Here is an 18,066-nt window from a genome sequence, read left to right as displayed (position 1 = left end):
GTTCTGTGTACGAACAATAAGGGAACCAGTCAAAGTGGCAAGACTTTTTTTTTTTTTTTTTTTATAGAGTACAATTGGTAAGGGGAGTTTTCTCCCTAAAATCATTTAGTGCCATAACATTTTTTTTTTCTTTTCTTTTTCCTTTTCCTCATTTTGATATGTTTGTAAAAAATGTGAATGAATGATTCCTTGGGTTCAGTTTTTGAGTGTGCGTCAAGACCATTACCAAAAAAAAAAAGACGAACAAAGTTGAAGCTAACATAAGCTACTGTGCCCATTTATATTTTTTGGAGATCCACATAGTGTGTTATTGTAAAATGCCAGTACGTTCACAATCAGACTGTCTAAAAATGCCAGTATATTCGTAACTAAGCTATACTGATGGGCTGGTTAGCCCTTAGTGGAGCTCACCTTCATCTGAAAGCTTTCATGGCTAAGCCATAACTATTTAGCATTTGCCCTTATCAGTTGAGTAGCTGGATTTGAGTCATTCAGTCAACGGCTTCTTCAAAAAGAACATTTTGTAAATGTTCCATTGTAATCGTTAGTTCACACAAACCACTGATAATTTGAAGTTTATTTCAGAGCAATGGAATTATGATACGCCTTAATTTCATCATTAACTGAAGGGCAAATTTAACATTCACCAAAATGACACCTTTACATAACTTTTCTTGTTTTATTCTGGATCAGCAAATTGTGCCGTTTAAAGAGCTTGTTTTTACATAATTTTGCTAAGAAGGGCCAGCTTTCATTGCCTGTTGACCAAGCTATAATGGTTGCAGTAACATGCAGGCAGCTGGAAACTAGAGTTGTCTAATAATTGTAACCATTTTGTTGGAAAGCAGACTAATTGTAGCTAACTCGGTGTCCTTATTGTATGTCCATCCTTGCATTTTTGTATACTTTTTTTTTTTTTTTTCTCGCAAAGGTATTAATGGCTGATAGAATGTCTGATTTACCTCAGTGGACCTCAGCGTCCTTACTACTTGAAGACACATCCATTTAAGGCAATACTCAAAACACCCGTTTCGTTTAACCTGTCTCTCTCCCAACTTTTTGCCTTAAGAGGAAACGGTATAGTTCAGCAATCGCAGCACTTGAGAGATTTTGTTGTCAACTAGGGATCTCCTTCCAATGAGATTCATAAGAAGCACACTGTTCTATTGGTTGTTTTGCTGAAAGATGTACCATAATGGCTTCTGGCCTCAATTTATTAGGAGTTTTTTGCACTAGAACATAAAAGAATTGTGTCTCTTTGTTTAATACATATGTGTAAAATATTAAGCTGTAAAATTTATTTGGAATCGCTAATATTTGACCAACTCTACTCATTCTCCTAAATAAAACAAAAAGTTCTGGTTTTCACTGTTGAATAAACCTCAATTTGCTGAAGAAAAAAAATAAGTATGGTTAGTGAATGGTAAAAGATTTGGGAATACATATGTATTATCCCATGATAAATTATTTTATACAAGGCAGAGTAGATAAATTTTCTCAGCATTTTTCGATGTCTTCGTTAAAGCATTTAGGTAGTAAATACTTGTGTGATGTTATAAATGCAAAGATTTCTAACAACATAAATAACAAGAGCACAAGATGATGTGCTGTACATAATTCTTCAAGAAGTGTGGTCAGCATTGCCTTGACATGGCAATCTTACCTCATAAACTAGCCGGTCCGAGACCTTGAAATGGAGAAGAGTTTTCAAGGGGTGCTCTTGAACTCGATGATGTCCTTCACCCTGGCTTAGTGTTACTTCATGTTTCTACTCAGTGAGCGCTGATAGTTCAAATTGTAAATCTGCAAGCAAATGATCTAATCAAAAATAGCTGCTTTTTGTTGTTCTTGCCAGCAGCTTGTTTTCATAAGGCTTTTTAGAAGACCACCGAAGCCTGACTGAATGGCTGTTCTGACAGGGCACGTAGGGATCCCTTTAAAAAACTTTTTCATATAAAAAAAAAAAAACCTATGCAGGAATACTTTCTTTTATCTCGCAGAGTTGCATAGTGCCACAAGAGATATCCCAAGAGCTTCAATGACTGATCACGGACCTTCAGACATTCATCTGTTAATCTAACACTGACCTTACTTGCTTGTTGGCTTTGGTTGAGAAAATGACTGCTTAGCGTGGCATGCTGCTATTTCTTTGGAGTCTGTAAGTATCTTCATCTCTTTAAAGTACTACACTTTGTGACGAGTATGTGAGATTGTGCCTTTTGTTATCAAGTACATGCCACAGGGTATGGTCTTCCATTAACACCTTTAGTGAGCCTTATGAATGAACAACTGTTGTAAGTTTCAAAAATAGCCACCATCCACGTGGTTGCGTTTTGAGCCGTCAAAAATCGCGATCAAATTTCTCACGACACCGCAAATGAATAAATAATCTTTGTAAATTGAATTTAACCGTAACAGCGAAAAATTTGATCGGTTCTAGCTAGTAACCTGTTCAAACTCTGTATGGAGAAAAAAAAAAACGTGTTTAGTTTTACAACGTGTGAACTCTTTAGTGAAGTAGATGTGTGCCGTGTTGTTTTTTGTGTGGTAATGCATTGAAGATTAGTTGTAACCCAGTGTCTTGTAGAAGGTTGGCATGACTCCTTTTCTCTATGTTGTATTGACGTCAACGTATCCATCTGAAATGGACTAAAGTGCAATAACTTTTTTTGTGCGCCATAGTATCCTTAAAGGAGGAAAATGCCCTCTTACGTCATCCATCGTGTTTTTTTTTCTTTAAGCAGGGTATTTTATTTCAGTTATTTTATTTTATTTGGATTGTACAAATTTGAACTCCTTCCTGCTTTGCCTCCATAAGTGGCACTTTCTTGTGGAATGTACAATGGACTTAGTGGAAACTGTGATAGGTGTCAGCCTTATCAATTATTATTGCTTACTGGTAAGATGGAATTTCGGTTTGCTCATTGGTTGATTGGTCAGAGAGTGCTGTTTTCCATGTTCCTTCTCCCTGTGCCATGTAAAGTCAGTGTCTGCTTTCGTGGCATGTCAAGCATTTGTGTGTGTGTGTTGGGGGGTGTTTAGACCTGTTCATTTACCTCTAATCAATTGATTTGATACCAAGAGCGAAGCGCATTGCCTAGTAATACAGTTTTTTTGTTTGTTTTTTTTTTTTGGGGGGGGGGGGGGGTTGCGTTTGAGATGTGATGGTTCTAACTCTGTAACTTGAATGTTGTTGTTGTCACCAGGGAAATATGCAGGGTTTGCGTTCTCCCCACACATCATTTGAACTTTGGGCCATATGTTATGTGGTACCAAAAAAAGATTCATGGATTATTAGATCAGATCTTTATTTTTATTTTTTTGTTCTGACATCAAGATGCCAAACTTTGTGATTTAATGTCTTCATACGTTTTAGAAAAAAAAAAAAAAATGGAACCTGTACCATAAAGAAACATTCCTTCGAATTTCATTGTACAAAACGAAAGTACCGTTGACAACCAATACCTGAAGTCATATAATAATCTTCAGTATACCTTAAGTTGTAACTTACTTCAAGGTCCTTTTGGCTTCAAGCAATCAATGATTTCATATTTGATATCACAGGGAGCACACTGAATAAAGTAATCTAGTATTTCACAACATAGGACCAACGTATGTCTCTAGAGATGGCCACTTGATTTCATTGAAAAACAAGCAATACAAGTATCGAGAGACAATTGTATATTTCTAAAGATTTGTTGGCTCTGGCTGTTTTTGGCCTGGCTATGTAATCTGTGGCACCTTAGGTTAACACCCTCTTCTTGTAACATAAGAGATTTCAGTGCTGAGAGAGCCTTATTTCAGTCAAACTGAATGTGAATTGGATGTGTGCAGGATTTGGCCATTTCGAAGCGACTGGCTTTAATCAAGCGGACCTCCTGCGTCCCATGTTTGAATCCAGTTTCACTAGGACCCGCCGTCTTTAAGACTTTCCAAAAGATTGCTGTTACAAAAAAAAAACCAAAAATACTATACAGTGGCTATGTTTCCATTGCCAAAACGCCACAATACAGGGTTACTGTCACTGCTTCCGAGCTCTGCTTGAACATGCCAAGTATTTGAAACGCATTACAACATGAAAGAAATGTGACCCTTAAAAAATAAAAAGCCACAAAACTGCACTATTTACTTGAGTATTGAACTCCAAGTCGTTCTCTGCTAATTGTTTCGGCAATGGAAACATAGTGACTGATCGTGTAGGGCAGCACCCAGTGCGTTTGTGTTGTGTGTGCGAGTGCGACGAACAGGGGTCATATCAACCCTGTATACCTCATCAACATATCTGCAAATATTCTTATCCTGTCTTTAAGTTGAACGTGTAAGAGATACCATCACCAGCAGAAGCCTGAGACCATTGCAGGGTCTATGACATCACACCAATTCCGTATCAACCAAGATCACCACTTGCTTGCGTAAAAAAACCTGCCGCTCCGCTTCAGGCCTGACCCATCGCTGACACAATGGTTTAGATTTAGCGAAACGTGAGGCATTTTAAGTAGCATTATCCTACCTCTGTGTTACAGCTTGTTGCATTGAGAAAACCACCAATTGTTGACAAATGGAAATGTATATGTATATGGAACAGATATAGAACTTCTAACCAACAATCGGTGATATAAGACAACAGTTAGCGTACTTGACTGCGTGTCTGTCTGTGTGTAACATGATAATTGTTAGTGTAAACACAACAGAGTACCACTGGAATGTGAAGCCAGACTGTATTATGATTTTTTTTTTTTTCTTTTTTTCAAATCCAACTTCCCCATTATATTTCAAATGATGTCATATGTGTCTTGCCGCTATTGCTTCTTTCATTTTTCTTTTTTCTTTGAAAAAAAAAACGGGAAAATATCAGCCTATAATAGCTGGCGTTTACATTCGTGTTCGTTTTTCCCTCCGTTTCTGTCTCTTTCACTTTCTCTCACTTCTAAATGTTCACTGTGAGCGCTCTGAACTCAAGTTTACAGCTCTTCGTGGTATGTACGTGTATCTGGTCGAGTTCAGTAGAGTGCGTGGTTGGTTGTATGACTTTGGTACTGAAGCAACAACTCAATTTTCTACTGGTGGTGGGGGTTTGAAAGGGGGTTGGTTGGTTTGAGTTATGCACATTTATTCTGTACTAAAATATGGGGTATGTAGAGTTCCCTAGCCTTACACCATTCCAAAAACACTACGCCGGTCACTGGCTAATTAGCGATAGCTGTCCACCACCCTGACAACTTTGTACCTTTGTACATATCTGTTTCGGACCTGGGGCACGGGGCGAATTCTGTGGATTCTGCCTGAATCTGTTTGAACAGTCATGTGACCCCTCCTAGACCTGAGGAAGGAGAACCCTCACCCTTTCAACCCCACTAAAAGACCTCAAGCCATTCATTTCCTTATGTGACAATGCAATCCTGAAAGCACTTTGCCTTGTTAATTCATAGTATGAGCTTGTGAATGGTTACTTGTTACTAACAGATGTGAAACTCTGTACATGTATTTAAGTAAGAAAGAACACAATAATTTTTAATTTGAGCTTATTAAAAATGAATCGGTCTCTCTGACTTTAAAGACAAAAAAAATCCCATGTTTTTGTTAGTCAGGTTCATGAACTGCTGCAGCCAGTAGGTCTTGTCATTCAGTATCGTGGCTTAGAATTGGTAATGTTGAAATAAAATGCTATTGCTTCATATAAGTTGTTGTTGTGTGTCTTCTGTTGCACTGAACACTACAGAATGTCAGCATGTTGTAACAGTCTAAATATTACATGATATCACATCATATAGGAATGTTTACTTTTTTAAAACCGCTCTGGTTGCAGGAATAAGCATCCACATATGACTATGACCATATGTCAAGAAGAGATCAATTTTTTTTATTTAGAACAATTAGATTTTTCATTTTACTTTGTAAAATGTTATTTTGCAATAATTGCTTAATTCAGATTTGTAAAAAATTATAATAAAATTATAACCAATATAACATTACAACCAACAGCCATAACTTTACGGTGGCTATAAATTCATGAACACATTTGTGCTAGAAACACAAGAAACAATGTGCTTTTTTTTTTTTATCATTTTAACAACAGCCAGGTTTAATACATCATTAAAAAGCAAGTTGCAAGACAGAAACATTTACATAATAAAAGGCATACTGGCAACACAGCATTCAACTCGAAGGACAGAATCTCTTTCATCAGACCATTCAATTTAGCTGAGCCCTGGAATTTTCTGTAGATGTCATCATTCAGTAAGAAGTCCAACCCAACCTCCCCTCCTATTTAAAATTAAGAAATTCAGCTTAGGTTGAGAAGTAGTCGCCCAAGGATGTGTATAAAGGAGTTCATCCCACTGTATCTCTATTTATAGCAATCCATTTAGTTCACTTTCTTCAGAATATCCACACAGTAGTTCATTATGGGATGATATATGTACATAATACTGCTGCTTGCATGGAAATTCTGGTGTGACATCCTGAGGATCTCATTTGGATAGTATTTATTTCCTTAGACTTCTCCCAGGCTAACAGCAATGTGGTTCTCAAAGAGGGCAATGCAAAGCATGATGCGCCCCCTATCAGCAGGCCCAGACTCTGCAGGAGGAAGCGCTTCAGAGGGCCCAGAGATCCAGCATCACCATGGAGCATTTCAGGCATCTAAAGAAACAGAATCACAACTTTAACTTATATAAAGACATTTTAGTCAATATGACTGTTATGGAATATATTAGCTTTTAAAGATAAAAATGAAGAAGTCATAGATTAACATTACTGTAATCAAAATGATTACCATGTCAGCAAGAGCAACATAAAGGAAGACCCCAGCGGTGATGTTGAGAATCTAAGGTGAGTGTGTGGCCCACTGGTTTCCCAGTGCAGTTCCTGTTAAAACGCCAACAAAGCCCAGCAGAGCAGAGATGACGCTAAACACAGCCAGTCTGCGTACAGGCCAGCCTGCAGCTAACAGCACCGCCAAATCACCTGCAGACACAAGCAAAGAAATAAATATATATATGTGCAATATTGATCTTTCATAATGAACATACATAATAGAAATGACTCAAACACACGTAACTCATGCGGAAACTCATGACAGAAAACAGCAATCGTTGTGCTGAGTCCACCTGTCAGACTCTGAGAAAATGCAACACCTAGAGAACATGAAAATGTTCAAGTTAAATTTATTATCAGAATAAAAAATAACTTTGTTTCTAAATGAAATTTTAATCAGTTATAACTTTTATGTACCAATGGCTAGTCCATCTGTAAGGTTATGCATCCCATCTCCCATGACCACCATCCATGCCATGCTTCTGATGTCCATCTTCCCTGGTCCAGGCTGCCCATGAGAATGGCCATGCCCTGCACTCTCATTCTGATTGGCTGTTGAGGTACCTATGACAGAGTTCAAATTAATTTATACGTTCCACAATCATTCATGATTTTCTTTTTGGTTTGCTCTCTCATGTCTGAAAATAAACAACCTGCAGTGTATCCAGCTCCCTTCCAGACTCTCCATCATGTTTCCTTTTCTTTAAATTATGTTTGAAGATGTTTGAAGGGGTCAAATGGGAAAATAAATCCATAAATTGGAAAACCTCTCCACATCTCTTTTGTCAGCGAGTCAAGATTAAAGTCTCAACAGGTGAAACTTACCTTGAAATGTTGTTTAAGTCCCAGAAGGCTCTCAAAGACAAATAGAAGGTAAAGTCCTCCCAACACTCTCAGACCCATGAAAACAGCAGCCTGATGTTGTGTTGACTGAAGATGGCCTGAAATCACAAACAATATTTAGGCCCACTAGGCCCATCCTAGTGCTGAGACACAATGACTGTGTTTAACCTGCACTATCGTGAAAACATAATTGATTCTGATATCACACTTTACAATCTGGAACACGAGGGCAGGGCACAGGAAGGTGAAATGGGCAGGAGTGATATGGGACGCTTGGCCCAGGCCGAAGTTCCACAGAAGCTGAGTAACATTTATACACTGCAGTAAGGGAGTAAGAAATGTGAGGGCTCTGAAATTCTCCATTATGATTGGTCATTCAAAGCTTGCGCTACTTCAATGTCTCCCTTATCACACTGCAGACTCACTTTCTCTTGTTTTCTACGAACACAACTGATGCCACGATGTGTATCAGTTATCAGCTTTAGTGAAAATTACCTCAGAGGACTTTAAGTGGTAATATTTCTGTACCGTTGCAATGATAATGTCACTATAGGCCGATGGTTTTGTGCGTTGTAATGGACTGTTTATTTCCTTATTAAACATTTTAAAATAATACACAGGCAAAACTCTGTGTAAACTGTATTTATTTTGCTATAATGAAGCCTGGCTTTATTGTATTAAGGCCCGTTCACACCAAGAACGATAACGATAAAGATAACGATAAGTATCTCATAATTTAGAAGAAAAAGGCTTCCATACTTAAGTATTAATTTACATATTGCACATATTGTGATGTAGATGCTAATCCACAGTTGGTGCAGTTAGTCCAGAAAGGCTTCCTCAGTAGTTTAACCAACAAGATCTGATCAACCAGCATCACCAGAAGATTTATGATGGTCAACCAGCTTTGCAGGCTTTTTGCCAGAGTTTTGCAGATATAAAGAATTATATCATATTCTGGCTCAGCAGGTAGAAAAGCACTAACCGGCTTAAACCAGTCTTCTCAGCAGAGACCTCTTATATGATTATTATCTCTCTCCAAAATAGATGTCTGGTGATGTCAAAATAGAATGAGTCTGTGTACCTCACACAGAACAGGAAAGGACAACAGATTGAATTTTTCTGTCCAAAGATATCAACAGACCTTTGGTCATGTGATAGTGAAGAGAATTCAGTGGTAGACTTTGTCCATTCGTAACACTCTAACAGGAAGTTTAGGAGTAAATACTCACATTCCCATGAAGGTGTTTCTCTGTCGGATGGTCTGGCAGTGGAGACACATTTTCTTCCAGTTTGTGTCTTAGACCAAGGTGTGGAAAATTGTCTGAGTGACCCCATTCTGCAGGAGATTCACTCATCACTGATTCAATTTGAGGTCTAAGACTGAATATTTTAATGGTTAGTCCTCCGCAAACAATAACCAGATCATCAAATACAGTGAAATTCCTCTCTGGTTTTGTGGGGATAAAAGGTTACATATTAAAAAGTTAACTTTATAGACACAAACTACAGTGTAAATAAGATTGTAGAATGAAAGTGTAGGGAAGATTACAACGATGCGTTAGCCATCTTACCTTTCTTTGAGTGGAGGTGAGTATGTGGTCCTTTGAGGATGATGATGGTCTTCGTGTGAGTGGGAATGGGTTTGGGGTTGAGAAGAATGCTTCACTCCACCAGGTCGGATCTCCAGGACACTGACCTCCCCAAGACCTAAACTGCCAAGCAGCTTCTGCAGACCCTCATAGGTCAAAGTCCCATTGTCCCCATGCTGAAGGAACAGGCATTGCAAGTAGTAGCCCTTGAAAGAAGATCAGATGACTATTTTACCAACAGACATCATTTTCAAGGTCCACACATGGCAGTGTCTTAATGATAGTGCTTTCAACATATGAACTAAAACTACAACTCTAACCTAGTTAAATTTGATTGATTGCATCAGTCATTGTTGACAAGATTTTTGCACTGGATCTCTTTATGTTTTGGAAAAACCCCTTTAAGGAATGTGGTAGATCTACTTTACCAGACATGTAGGGACGAGTAAATTGTTGATTCTCAAAGACAAGCGGCAAAAACAATCTTTGGTTACTTAAACGTTATGTTTTGACAGAATCATCCAAATGTACCTGCTCTTCAAAAGCGTCCTCTAAGTGTTCTTGTGTAGATTTGACTTGTGTGCTCTCTTTCTTGTTGACCTGAACATGCGTTGCCAGTAAGAGGATGGCTGGTATCATCACAAAAATCATACAGTGGTAGAGCAGAAGATTGAAGCTCAGAGTTGTCCTTTGGGAAAATAAACAGGACTAATTTTAGCATGTGGGCCTCAGCATTCAATACAACACAATTTTTATTAGGGCTGGGTAAAAAAATTGTTTTTTCGATTAATTGTTTTTTAAAATGTGGTCGATTCAAAATCGATTCTCAAAGGCCATGAATCGATTTTTTCCCATATTTATTTCCGCAGATATTGAACGTAAGATTAGCGTTAATCTAATTACAAATCTTCTCCACTAGATGTCACCCTCTTATGTGCCTTGTGCGATGTTACCAACGAACCTGTCATTCATTCATTCAAAAGCAGTGGCTCTCAACCCGCGGCCCGTCACGAATTCAAATGTGGCCCACCATATGCTGAACACACACACACGCACAAAAACTTCGTTTTACAATTAATTTTATTTTTTACATTATTTGAAAAAAATGTAGGACATAACACATAACATTGCGAACAAATACAAGCGCGCAGAATTCAATTCAAATAGTCATCAACAGCCATTAGTTCGGTAAAAGTGAGAAAAAAATTAATGTGGAGAATGCCAGCGCCTGAACACCTACAAAAAAGAATAGTCGCAGTATCAGTAGTGAAGGAGGATTTTCGGTTTGTCCCGTAACTCATTTGAAGAAATTCAAGCAAATGGAAACACCACATACTACGCAGCAATCATCCCTAATTGAAGAAATGTGGCAAAACATCTCTGGAGAGAACCTCATATTATTAAATTCTAAAGTGCTTTCCATATTTGGATCAACATAGGCTACATTTGTGAACGCACATTTTCTGCAGTGTCGCACGTCAAGTCATGCTCCCGTGCGCGTCTTACAGACTGCATCTTAAAGCCTCTTATACTCATAGACAGTAAAAGAAATGGACACAGCGACCCCATTGAAACTCGATTGAGACAAGTGAAGCCCAGTTTTAGCTATTTTTAGTACTTCCGTTTCTGACGCGCAGACTCAAACTAAGCTTGATGACGTCAGCAACCTTTCCGACAGATGTACATCTTCTAGTAGCTGTGCGTGCAAACTGCCATCGTTAATCTTGCAGAGACGGCGAGCCTGAGCGGGGAGTTCTTTGGCATGAGTGAGCAGGAGTAAGTATTCTGATTAATTATTTTGCATAGTATTTTAAAATGTAACGCCAGTACGCCATATTAAGTTAATTGCCTGCGAGCTTCTCCTTCTGTCTGTACGGTAATGCGACAGAGAGTCGAGTGGTTATGACGCAATCGTTAGCCTATTTTTACAAAAACTGTTTCTACGGGGCCATAATTTAACATAGAAGGCAATGGAGCCCTTTATACTTTGTCGTGTATCTTTAGAAATAAATAATGGACAAATGGAGTCTTTAAACGCCTCAGATGTAAAGTTATTCGCTGTCAAAGTGACGCCAAAATGAATGGGAGGTCAATGGGATGCTAACGCAAGTGAAGTTCTGCTACAAGATGGCAGCACCCGGCCGACTTCAACTTCCGGTCGGCTTCCTTGCCGCCTGGCTCATACTTTCTGCGTCCACGAGTCCGCTATGGACCGCTAGATAGGCGTGACTAAAAATCGCCATCGGAGAGTGTGTGCCGAGGCTCTGAGCAGACGACCGAGCGGACAGGTGCGCGTGGTCAGTAGTCTTCAAAAGCACAATTGCACATGTGCAGGCAGTGTAAAGAAGCCCATTGCCAATCGAACCTGTGCAATCCGTCAATAAAGAATATAAAGACAATGATGTGCAATAATTCTGGGCAATTGTTTGTTCACATGTTTGTTGCAGAGCAGTCAAGCTAGCTCACATGAGATGAAAACATGGTTGGTGGTACTGGGACAGTTGTAACGCCTGTCCCTGCACCGATTCCACAAGAAGAGGAGCCAGGGATCAAAGACACTTTCCAGAGTTGGATACTGGACTCCAAAAAGGGCTTTCACACTAGAGCAGGAGCTCCTCTTAAGAGACTACCTAATGCAGGCAGCTGATTTGTATTATGGATTGAGCCCAAAGGATGTAGGCTAGATATGTATTAAGCTAGAGTAGGCTATGGTATGTAGGCCTACATACATTGTTATGTATTAAACTAATTACCAAATTTATATAATTTAGGTCCGGAAGTTTGCCTATGATTTGGCAAAGACCTACAGATGCAGGTACCCTTAAACCTGGGCAGAGAACGGGATGGCTGGAGCCGACTGGTTCACAACATTTTTGAAGAGGCACCCCACTCTCTCCATAAGAAGCCCTCAGGCTACAAGCCTCTCACGGGCTACAAGTTTCAATGAGACAAACATCAATAAGTTTTTTGACAACTTGTATTCTGTCCTGGACAAACACAGATTTGCTGCACAGGATATCTGGAACATGGATGAAACAGGTGTGGTGGAAATTATCTATATCTCCCTCAGAAACACCTTCCAGAGGCTCACAGCTTTACAAAATAAAAGCATTACAGAATAAAAACACTAAATGACATAATATTTTTCTATACAGGAATCACCACAGTGCAAAATCCTGAAAAAATTGTGGCTAGAAAGGGAGTCAAGCAAGTAGATGCAGTCACCTCTGCAGAGCGGGGGACACTAATTACACTTGCCTGTGCCTGTGCCTGTGCCTGTGCCTGTGCAGGGGAATTCCATCCCACCAATGTTCATCTTCCCCCGGAAAAAAATCCACCCTTCCTTTACCAGCAATGGCCCTCCTGGCTGTATCGGCACAGCAAATGGGTCTGGGTGGATGCAAGGGGAGGACTTTTTGGTCTTCCTCAAGCACTTCCAGACTCACACCAAGTCCTCACTGGAGTCAAAAGTGCTGCTAATTCTGGACAACCATACCTCCCACCTTTCTGTGGAGGGGATTGATTTTTGCAAGGGCCATGGCATCGTCCTCCTCTCATTCCCCCCACACTGTTCCCATAAGCTGCAGCCCTTGGATCGCAGTGTATATGGGCCACTGAAGAGGCTGGTATACAACTGCTGTGACAGCTGGATGAAAGCTCATCCAGGAGCCACAATGACCATTTATGATCTGCCAGGCATTGTGAAATACCTAAAAAGTTACTTATTGTCCCTTTAATGTCCACTAAAGGGGGAGACAGGATTTCTATTTACGTAAGTTTAAATGACAAATAAATACATTAATTTCATGTGTACTACCATGAATATGCCATATCTGTGTAACACAGGTTCTTCAATGATAGATGGGGTGGGAGGGGGTATAACTTAGCTCAATGATAGCTGTATAATATAAAACAACATTAACTACTACAGCTGGTGCCAAATAAAAATGATTACGTTTTGGAAAACTGCAAGTCAAATGTTCTTGCACAAATGACTTGCTGTTACATAATACCCCTTATGCGTTGTTGGGGACGTTTTCGTCCACTAGGGGATAAAGTTGTCTTATTTTGGCCACAACTTTCTCTTTGTTTCAGCTAATGGAATGATTTTTGGTGACAAATCTTATTTTGACACATATTTTGGGAAAATGCTTGAAATCTTTCAAAAACTCAACAGTACACTGTGGGCAAATTCACTACCCTTTCGTTATGTTCGGGATTGAAAACATCCACTAAATTAAACTGCTGTAAAAATGTATCAGATTTTTTTTCCCTATTTTTTTTTTTTTTTGCATAAATCTATTAATCAACCTCAGTCCTGATCAAAACTACCAAATGTAAAAAAAAAAAATCTAAGATTTTAACTCTTTCATTACCAAGTTCATAAATGATGTCACTGATTTGAGAAAAAAACACACACAAAATGACATATTTTCAAGATAAAAAGTGATTGTGGACTGGATATTTTTTTTTTCCTTTTATGTCAGTCTTGGGCATGTCAAAGATTAGTAACAAGATTGGCTTTGGTGTATTGTTAGTTTTTGTGCAGCATTAGATTTAAATTTTTCTCCCTCATTTATTGTTGGTAGCTGTTTTTGCCCCATTGACTTCCATTATAACGACATTATTTGATTGCAAAGCCATGACACCATATAATCATGCACTCTTGATTGTTTGTGGTTTTCCTTTTTGGGAAGAGGTAAACAATTTTATTTTTACAGTTGATCACTAGGTGGGACCATTAACCCTTTAGATAGGCCTGTGCAAAAAAGGCTTAGTTTCTGGCTTGTATAAGGAGTATAACAGCAAATTATAGCGTTTGTTTGTGTGAGATTCTTGATTGTTGGTGGTTGTCCCTGTTGGGAAGAAGTAACATTTGTTATTTTTTTACAGTTGATCACTAGGCGGGACTATTAACCCTTTAGGCCTGTGCAAAATTATAGTGTGTGTGTGTGTGTGTGAGAGAGAGAGAGAGAGAGAGAGAGAGAGAATGAGAGAGAGAGAGAGAGAGAGAGAGAAAGAGTGTAAGAGAGACCTTTGTGCATTCACCTTGATGTATCTGAAAAAATCCAAATGTGCACCTCAGCTCTCAGAACTACATGGAGTAAACAATAAAAAAAGAAGTGTGTTTATGCACCTACTGCCTTTTGATGGTGAAAAGTACGGATGGCCTATGTGTGAAATGCTTGTCTTTTCTTGATGGTAAAGCCAGTTTAAAACCTTTAAATCTTGTAAAAAAAAAACTACTTTGAACATAATTTATTATGGACCAAAATGCAATACCAACTTCAAATAAGCTGCAGCTCACTGGAGGGGTCAAGCTCCTTCTAAAACTTTGGTTCAAGTCAAGCCCTTTATCGTATTGCTTGCTGCTCTTCTCACCATCAAATGACCAGCAGGATGGCATGCAAGTGTTTAAATCCATGTACTTTGCTTTTGTTTAGTCTATACTTATCACCACCATTAAAAGGCAGCAGGTGCATAAATACACTTTTGTTTACTCCATGTAGTTCTGAGAGCTGAGGTGTACATTTAGATTTTCTCAAATACATCAAGGTAAGTGCGCAAAGGTCTCTCTCACACTCTCTCTTTCTCTCTCTCTCTCTCTCTCTCTCTCTCTCTCTCTCTTACACACACAATATAATATGCTGTTATACTCCATATAGCTTCATATAAAAGTCAGAAACTAAGCTTTTTTTGAACAGGCCTATCTAAAGGGTTGATGGTCTCACCTAGTGATCAACTGTAAAAATAAAAAATTATACCTCTTCCCAACAGGGAAAACCACAAACAATCAAGAATGCATGATTATATGTCATGGCTTTGCAATCAAAAATGTCATTATAATGGAAGTCAATGGGGCAAAAACAGCCACCAACAATAAATTAGGGAAAGAATAAAATAAATCTAATGCTGCACAAAAACTAAAAATGCATCAAAGCCAATCTTGTTACTAATCTTTGACATGCCCAAGACTGTGATAAAAAATCCAGCCACAATTACTTTTATATTGAAAATAAGTCATTTTGTTTGTTTTTCCCCCCAAATCAGTGACATCATTTATGAACTTGGCAATTAAAGAGTTAAAATCTTGGATTTAAAAAAAAAAACATTTGGTAGTTTTGATCAGGACTGAGGTTGATTAATAGATTTATGCAAAAAAAATATTGAAAAAAAAAATTATCTGATACATTTTTATAGCAGTTTAATTGAGTGGATGTTTTCATCCCGAACATAACGAAACATGAACAATGCACAAGGGATACATAATAATTTTTATTTGGCACCAGCCGCAGTTAATGTTGACAGCTAGCAGGAGTGTGGTGGGGTGCGAGGTCTGTTTTGACCAATGGATGGAGACCTCAAGGCAGTGGCCTAAATGCTGATCTGAAGATTTTGTCTTTATAGATTACAGTTTACATTGTACTTACTGAAGTACACCTCTGCATGCAGACACCCAACTGTACAAATTCATTTATAGATTTAAAACCCAGTCCTGAACTGGAAGAACCATGTTCTGCAGAGTTCAGCTCCAATACACTTGCTTGGACATTGCTACTGATCCTGAAGACCTTGCTTAGCTTAGGTGTGTTTATTTGGGATAGCTAAACTTTGCTGGACACTGGCCATCCAGGAGGAGGACTGAGAGTCCTGACATTAGCTCTTTACATTCAGTGCATGTGATTTATCAACACCGAGTACATCTTAAAATGTACAGCTCATGAAGAATAAAAGTTCCAGATGGACAAACATTAAATGCATAAACCAGTGTGAATAAAAATATCTTAAAATAAATTGCGAGGTAGGTTGAAAAAGCCAGAATGAGAAGTTTTAACTACAGCTTGAAGTGTGAAGTTTATTCTTGTACACAGATATGGCATATTCATGGTAGTACACATGAAATTCATGTATTTATTTGTCATTTAAACTTACGTAAATAGAAATCCTGTCTCCCCCTCTAGTGGACATTAAGTGTAAGACCTTCATTGCTCAGATAATGAAAGTCACTAGGATTTTTTGAGAAGGAAAAAGTCTTGACCAGTTACAGCAACGAGTCGGACGAGTCTGAAGATCTGAGCTGAATTTGGTGAAACATTAAAATTTTAGTCGTTGTCAATTACTCTCATAATAAATTATAATAATATTCAAATATATGTTGGCTTTCTCAAGGCCAACAAAGAAGACTAAAAGAGAAACATCATTCAATTTAGTATGTAATAAAACTAATATTGCTAATTTATTTCACAAATTGAACTATATTAATTTTCCCAATTAATTATTAATGTCGCACACACCTACCCAGTGCCTTTAGACTTAAAAGACGAGAGTGGTAAATGTTAAAGACATATTATCATGGAACTGTTCAGTCTATTATTGATTTTTATTTCCACTTCACTTTTATCCAAGGAGACAGAACTATTTGCACTGTATTTACAGTGGGACAATATTCATACAATACTATAACCTAGAAATAATTTAAAGGGGTCACTTGCAAGTCACAGCAGCACGAATTATGTGTCCAGCCACAACTGTTTCAAATAGTATGCTAATTAACAGTGAGTGGTGGTTTCAGACATTACTCCTATAAAACTCTTATTCTAAAAGAATGAAGAGACCGAGCTGAAGGCGGAGCGATTCGACCAGTCAGATGAAAGCAGCGTTTCAGCGCCGCCCACAAGTGCGAATTAAATATTGAAGCCATAAACCTATTTGTAAACCCCACGACAAAATGAGAAATCGAGCCAAAAACTCGTTTTCCGTTTGTTAAACTTAACGGAATAACGAATAAACGAGCCATTTTTCAATTTCTCGTTATTGAATTCATGTTCTTGAATCCTCTTGAGTCTTTTCGTTTTCTGTTTTTTTATTGAAAACGGATTTGGAATGGACGGAAGAAACCCTGATTCCCTGATTGATACCCAGCCCTAATTTTTATTAAACAAGCATGATTCAATAGACATTTCTAAATCAATCCCAATTACAGTTATTACTAAATAAATTACGATACAGACTGTAAAAATCATGAGTGAGACCTCTGGAATACCTCACATGTTCCTTCTAGATAGAATGAGATTTAAGGGAGACAAAACTGAGACTTGCTTAAGTTTGCTTCTGCTTCTCAGATGATTCCTCTGAGAAAATAATCCTTATACTCTCATGTGTTTCTCCTAAAGTTTAGAAGAAATCTCAACAATGTCTCAAATTTCCCAAAGGAACCAACGTCTACCAAGGTCAGGTATATCTAATTACATTGCATTTCATAGAAACATACAAAACATTCTGTGCTATGAAAGAGCAACATCAGATCAGTATATAGAAATTAAAATTTAAGATTAAGACTCTTAAATCAAAAGCGTACAGAAAGCACATTTCAAAGTCATGCAAAGTGTTTAAAGATGCCATCTTAAACAATTTATGCTTTAACTGATAAACACTTTACCAGACTGTCTTTCCACCCATGATTTTTTTTTTGCAGTCTCTTAAGCCCATTACATGATCTCCAGTATCTTCTCCTGTATCCTACTGTCTAGGAATGAAGCATGGCTCATTGTTTTATGAAGAGGAGGTTAATGTTTCACCAGCAGACAGCTTTAAGCCTATTGGAGATCACATGACTGGAAAGGCATTGATCAACTTACTTCATGACTGTTTGATGTACAATCAACACATTCTCACTTTTATCCTGTCAAATGTAAGTATTGGCCCACTGCAGCCCTACTTTGGCATGCCCAAGTAAATTAATGTTGTAGAGATGACAGACAGATTAGATAGATAGATAGATGGATAGATGGATGGATAGATGCTCTTAGATTAG

General features: G+C 38.2%; 1 pseudogene; it reads right to left on the bottom strand.

The window, feature by feature from the left end:
- Positions 1 to 6,060: 6,060 nt before the first annotated feature.
- Positions 6,061 to 17,849, bottom strand: LOC132129543 (zinc transporter ZIP5-like; annotated as a pseudogene).
- Positions 17,850 to 18,066: the final 217 nt, after the last annotated feature.

This window comes from Carassius carassius, chromosome 46, assembly GCF_963082965.1.
Source record: "Carassius carassius chromosome 46, fCarCar2.1, whole genome shotgun sequence".
In the NCBI taxonomy this organism is placed as follows: domain Eukaryota; kingdom Metazoa; phylum Chordata; class Actinopteri; order Cypriniformes; family Cyprinidae; genus Carassius; species Carassius carassius.
Note: the sequence above shows the minus strand (reverse complement) of the source record. Positions and strands in the feature narration are given on the sequence as shown.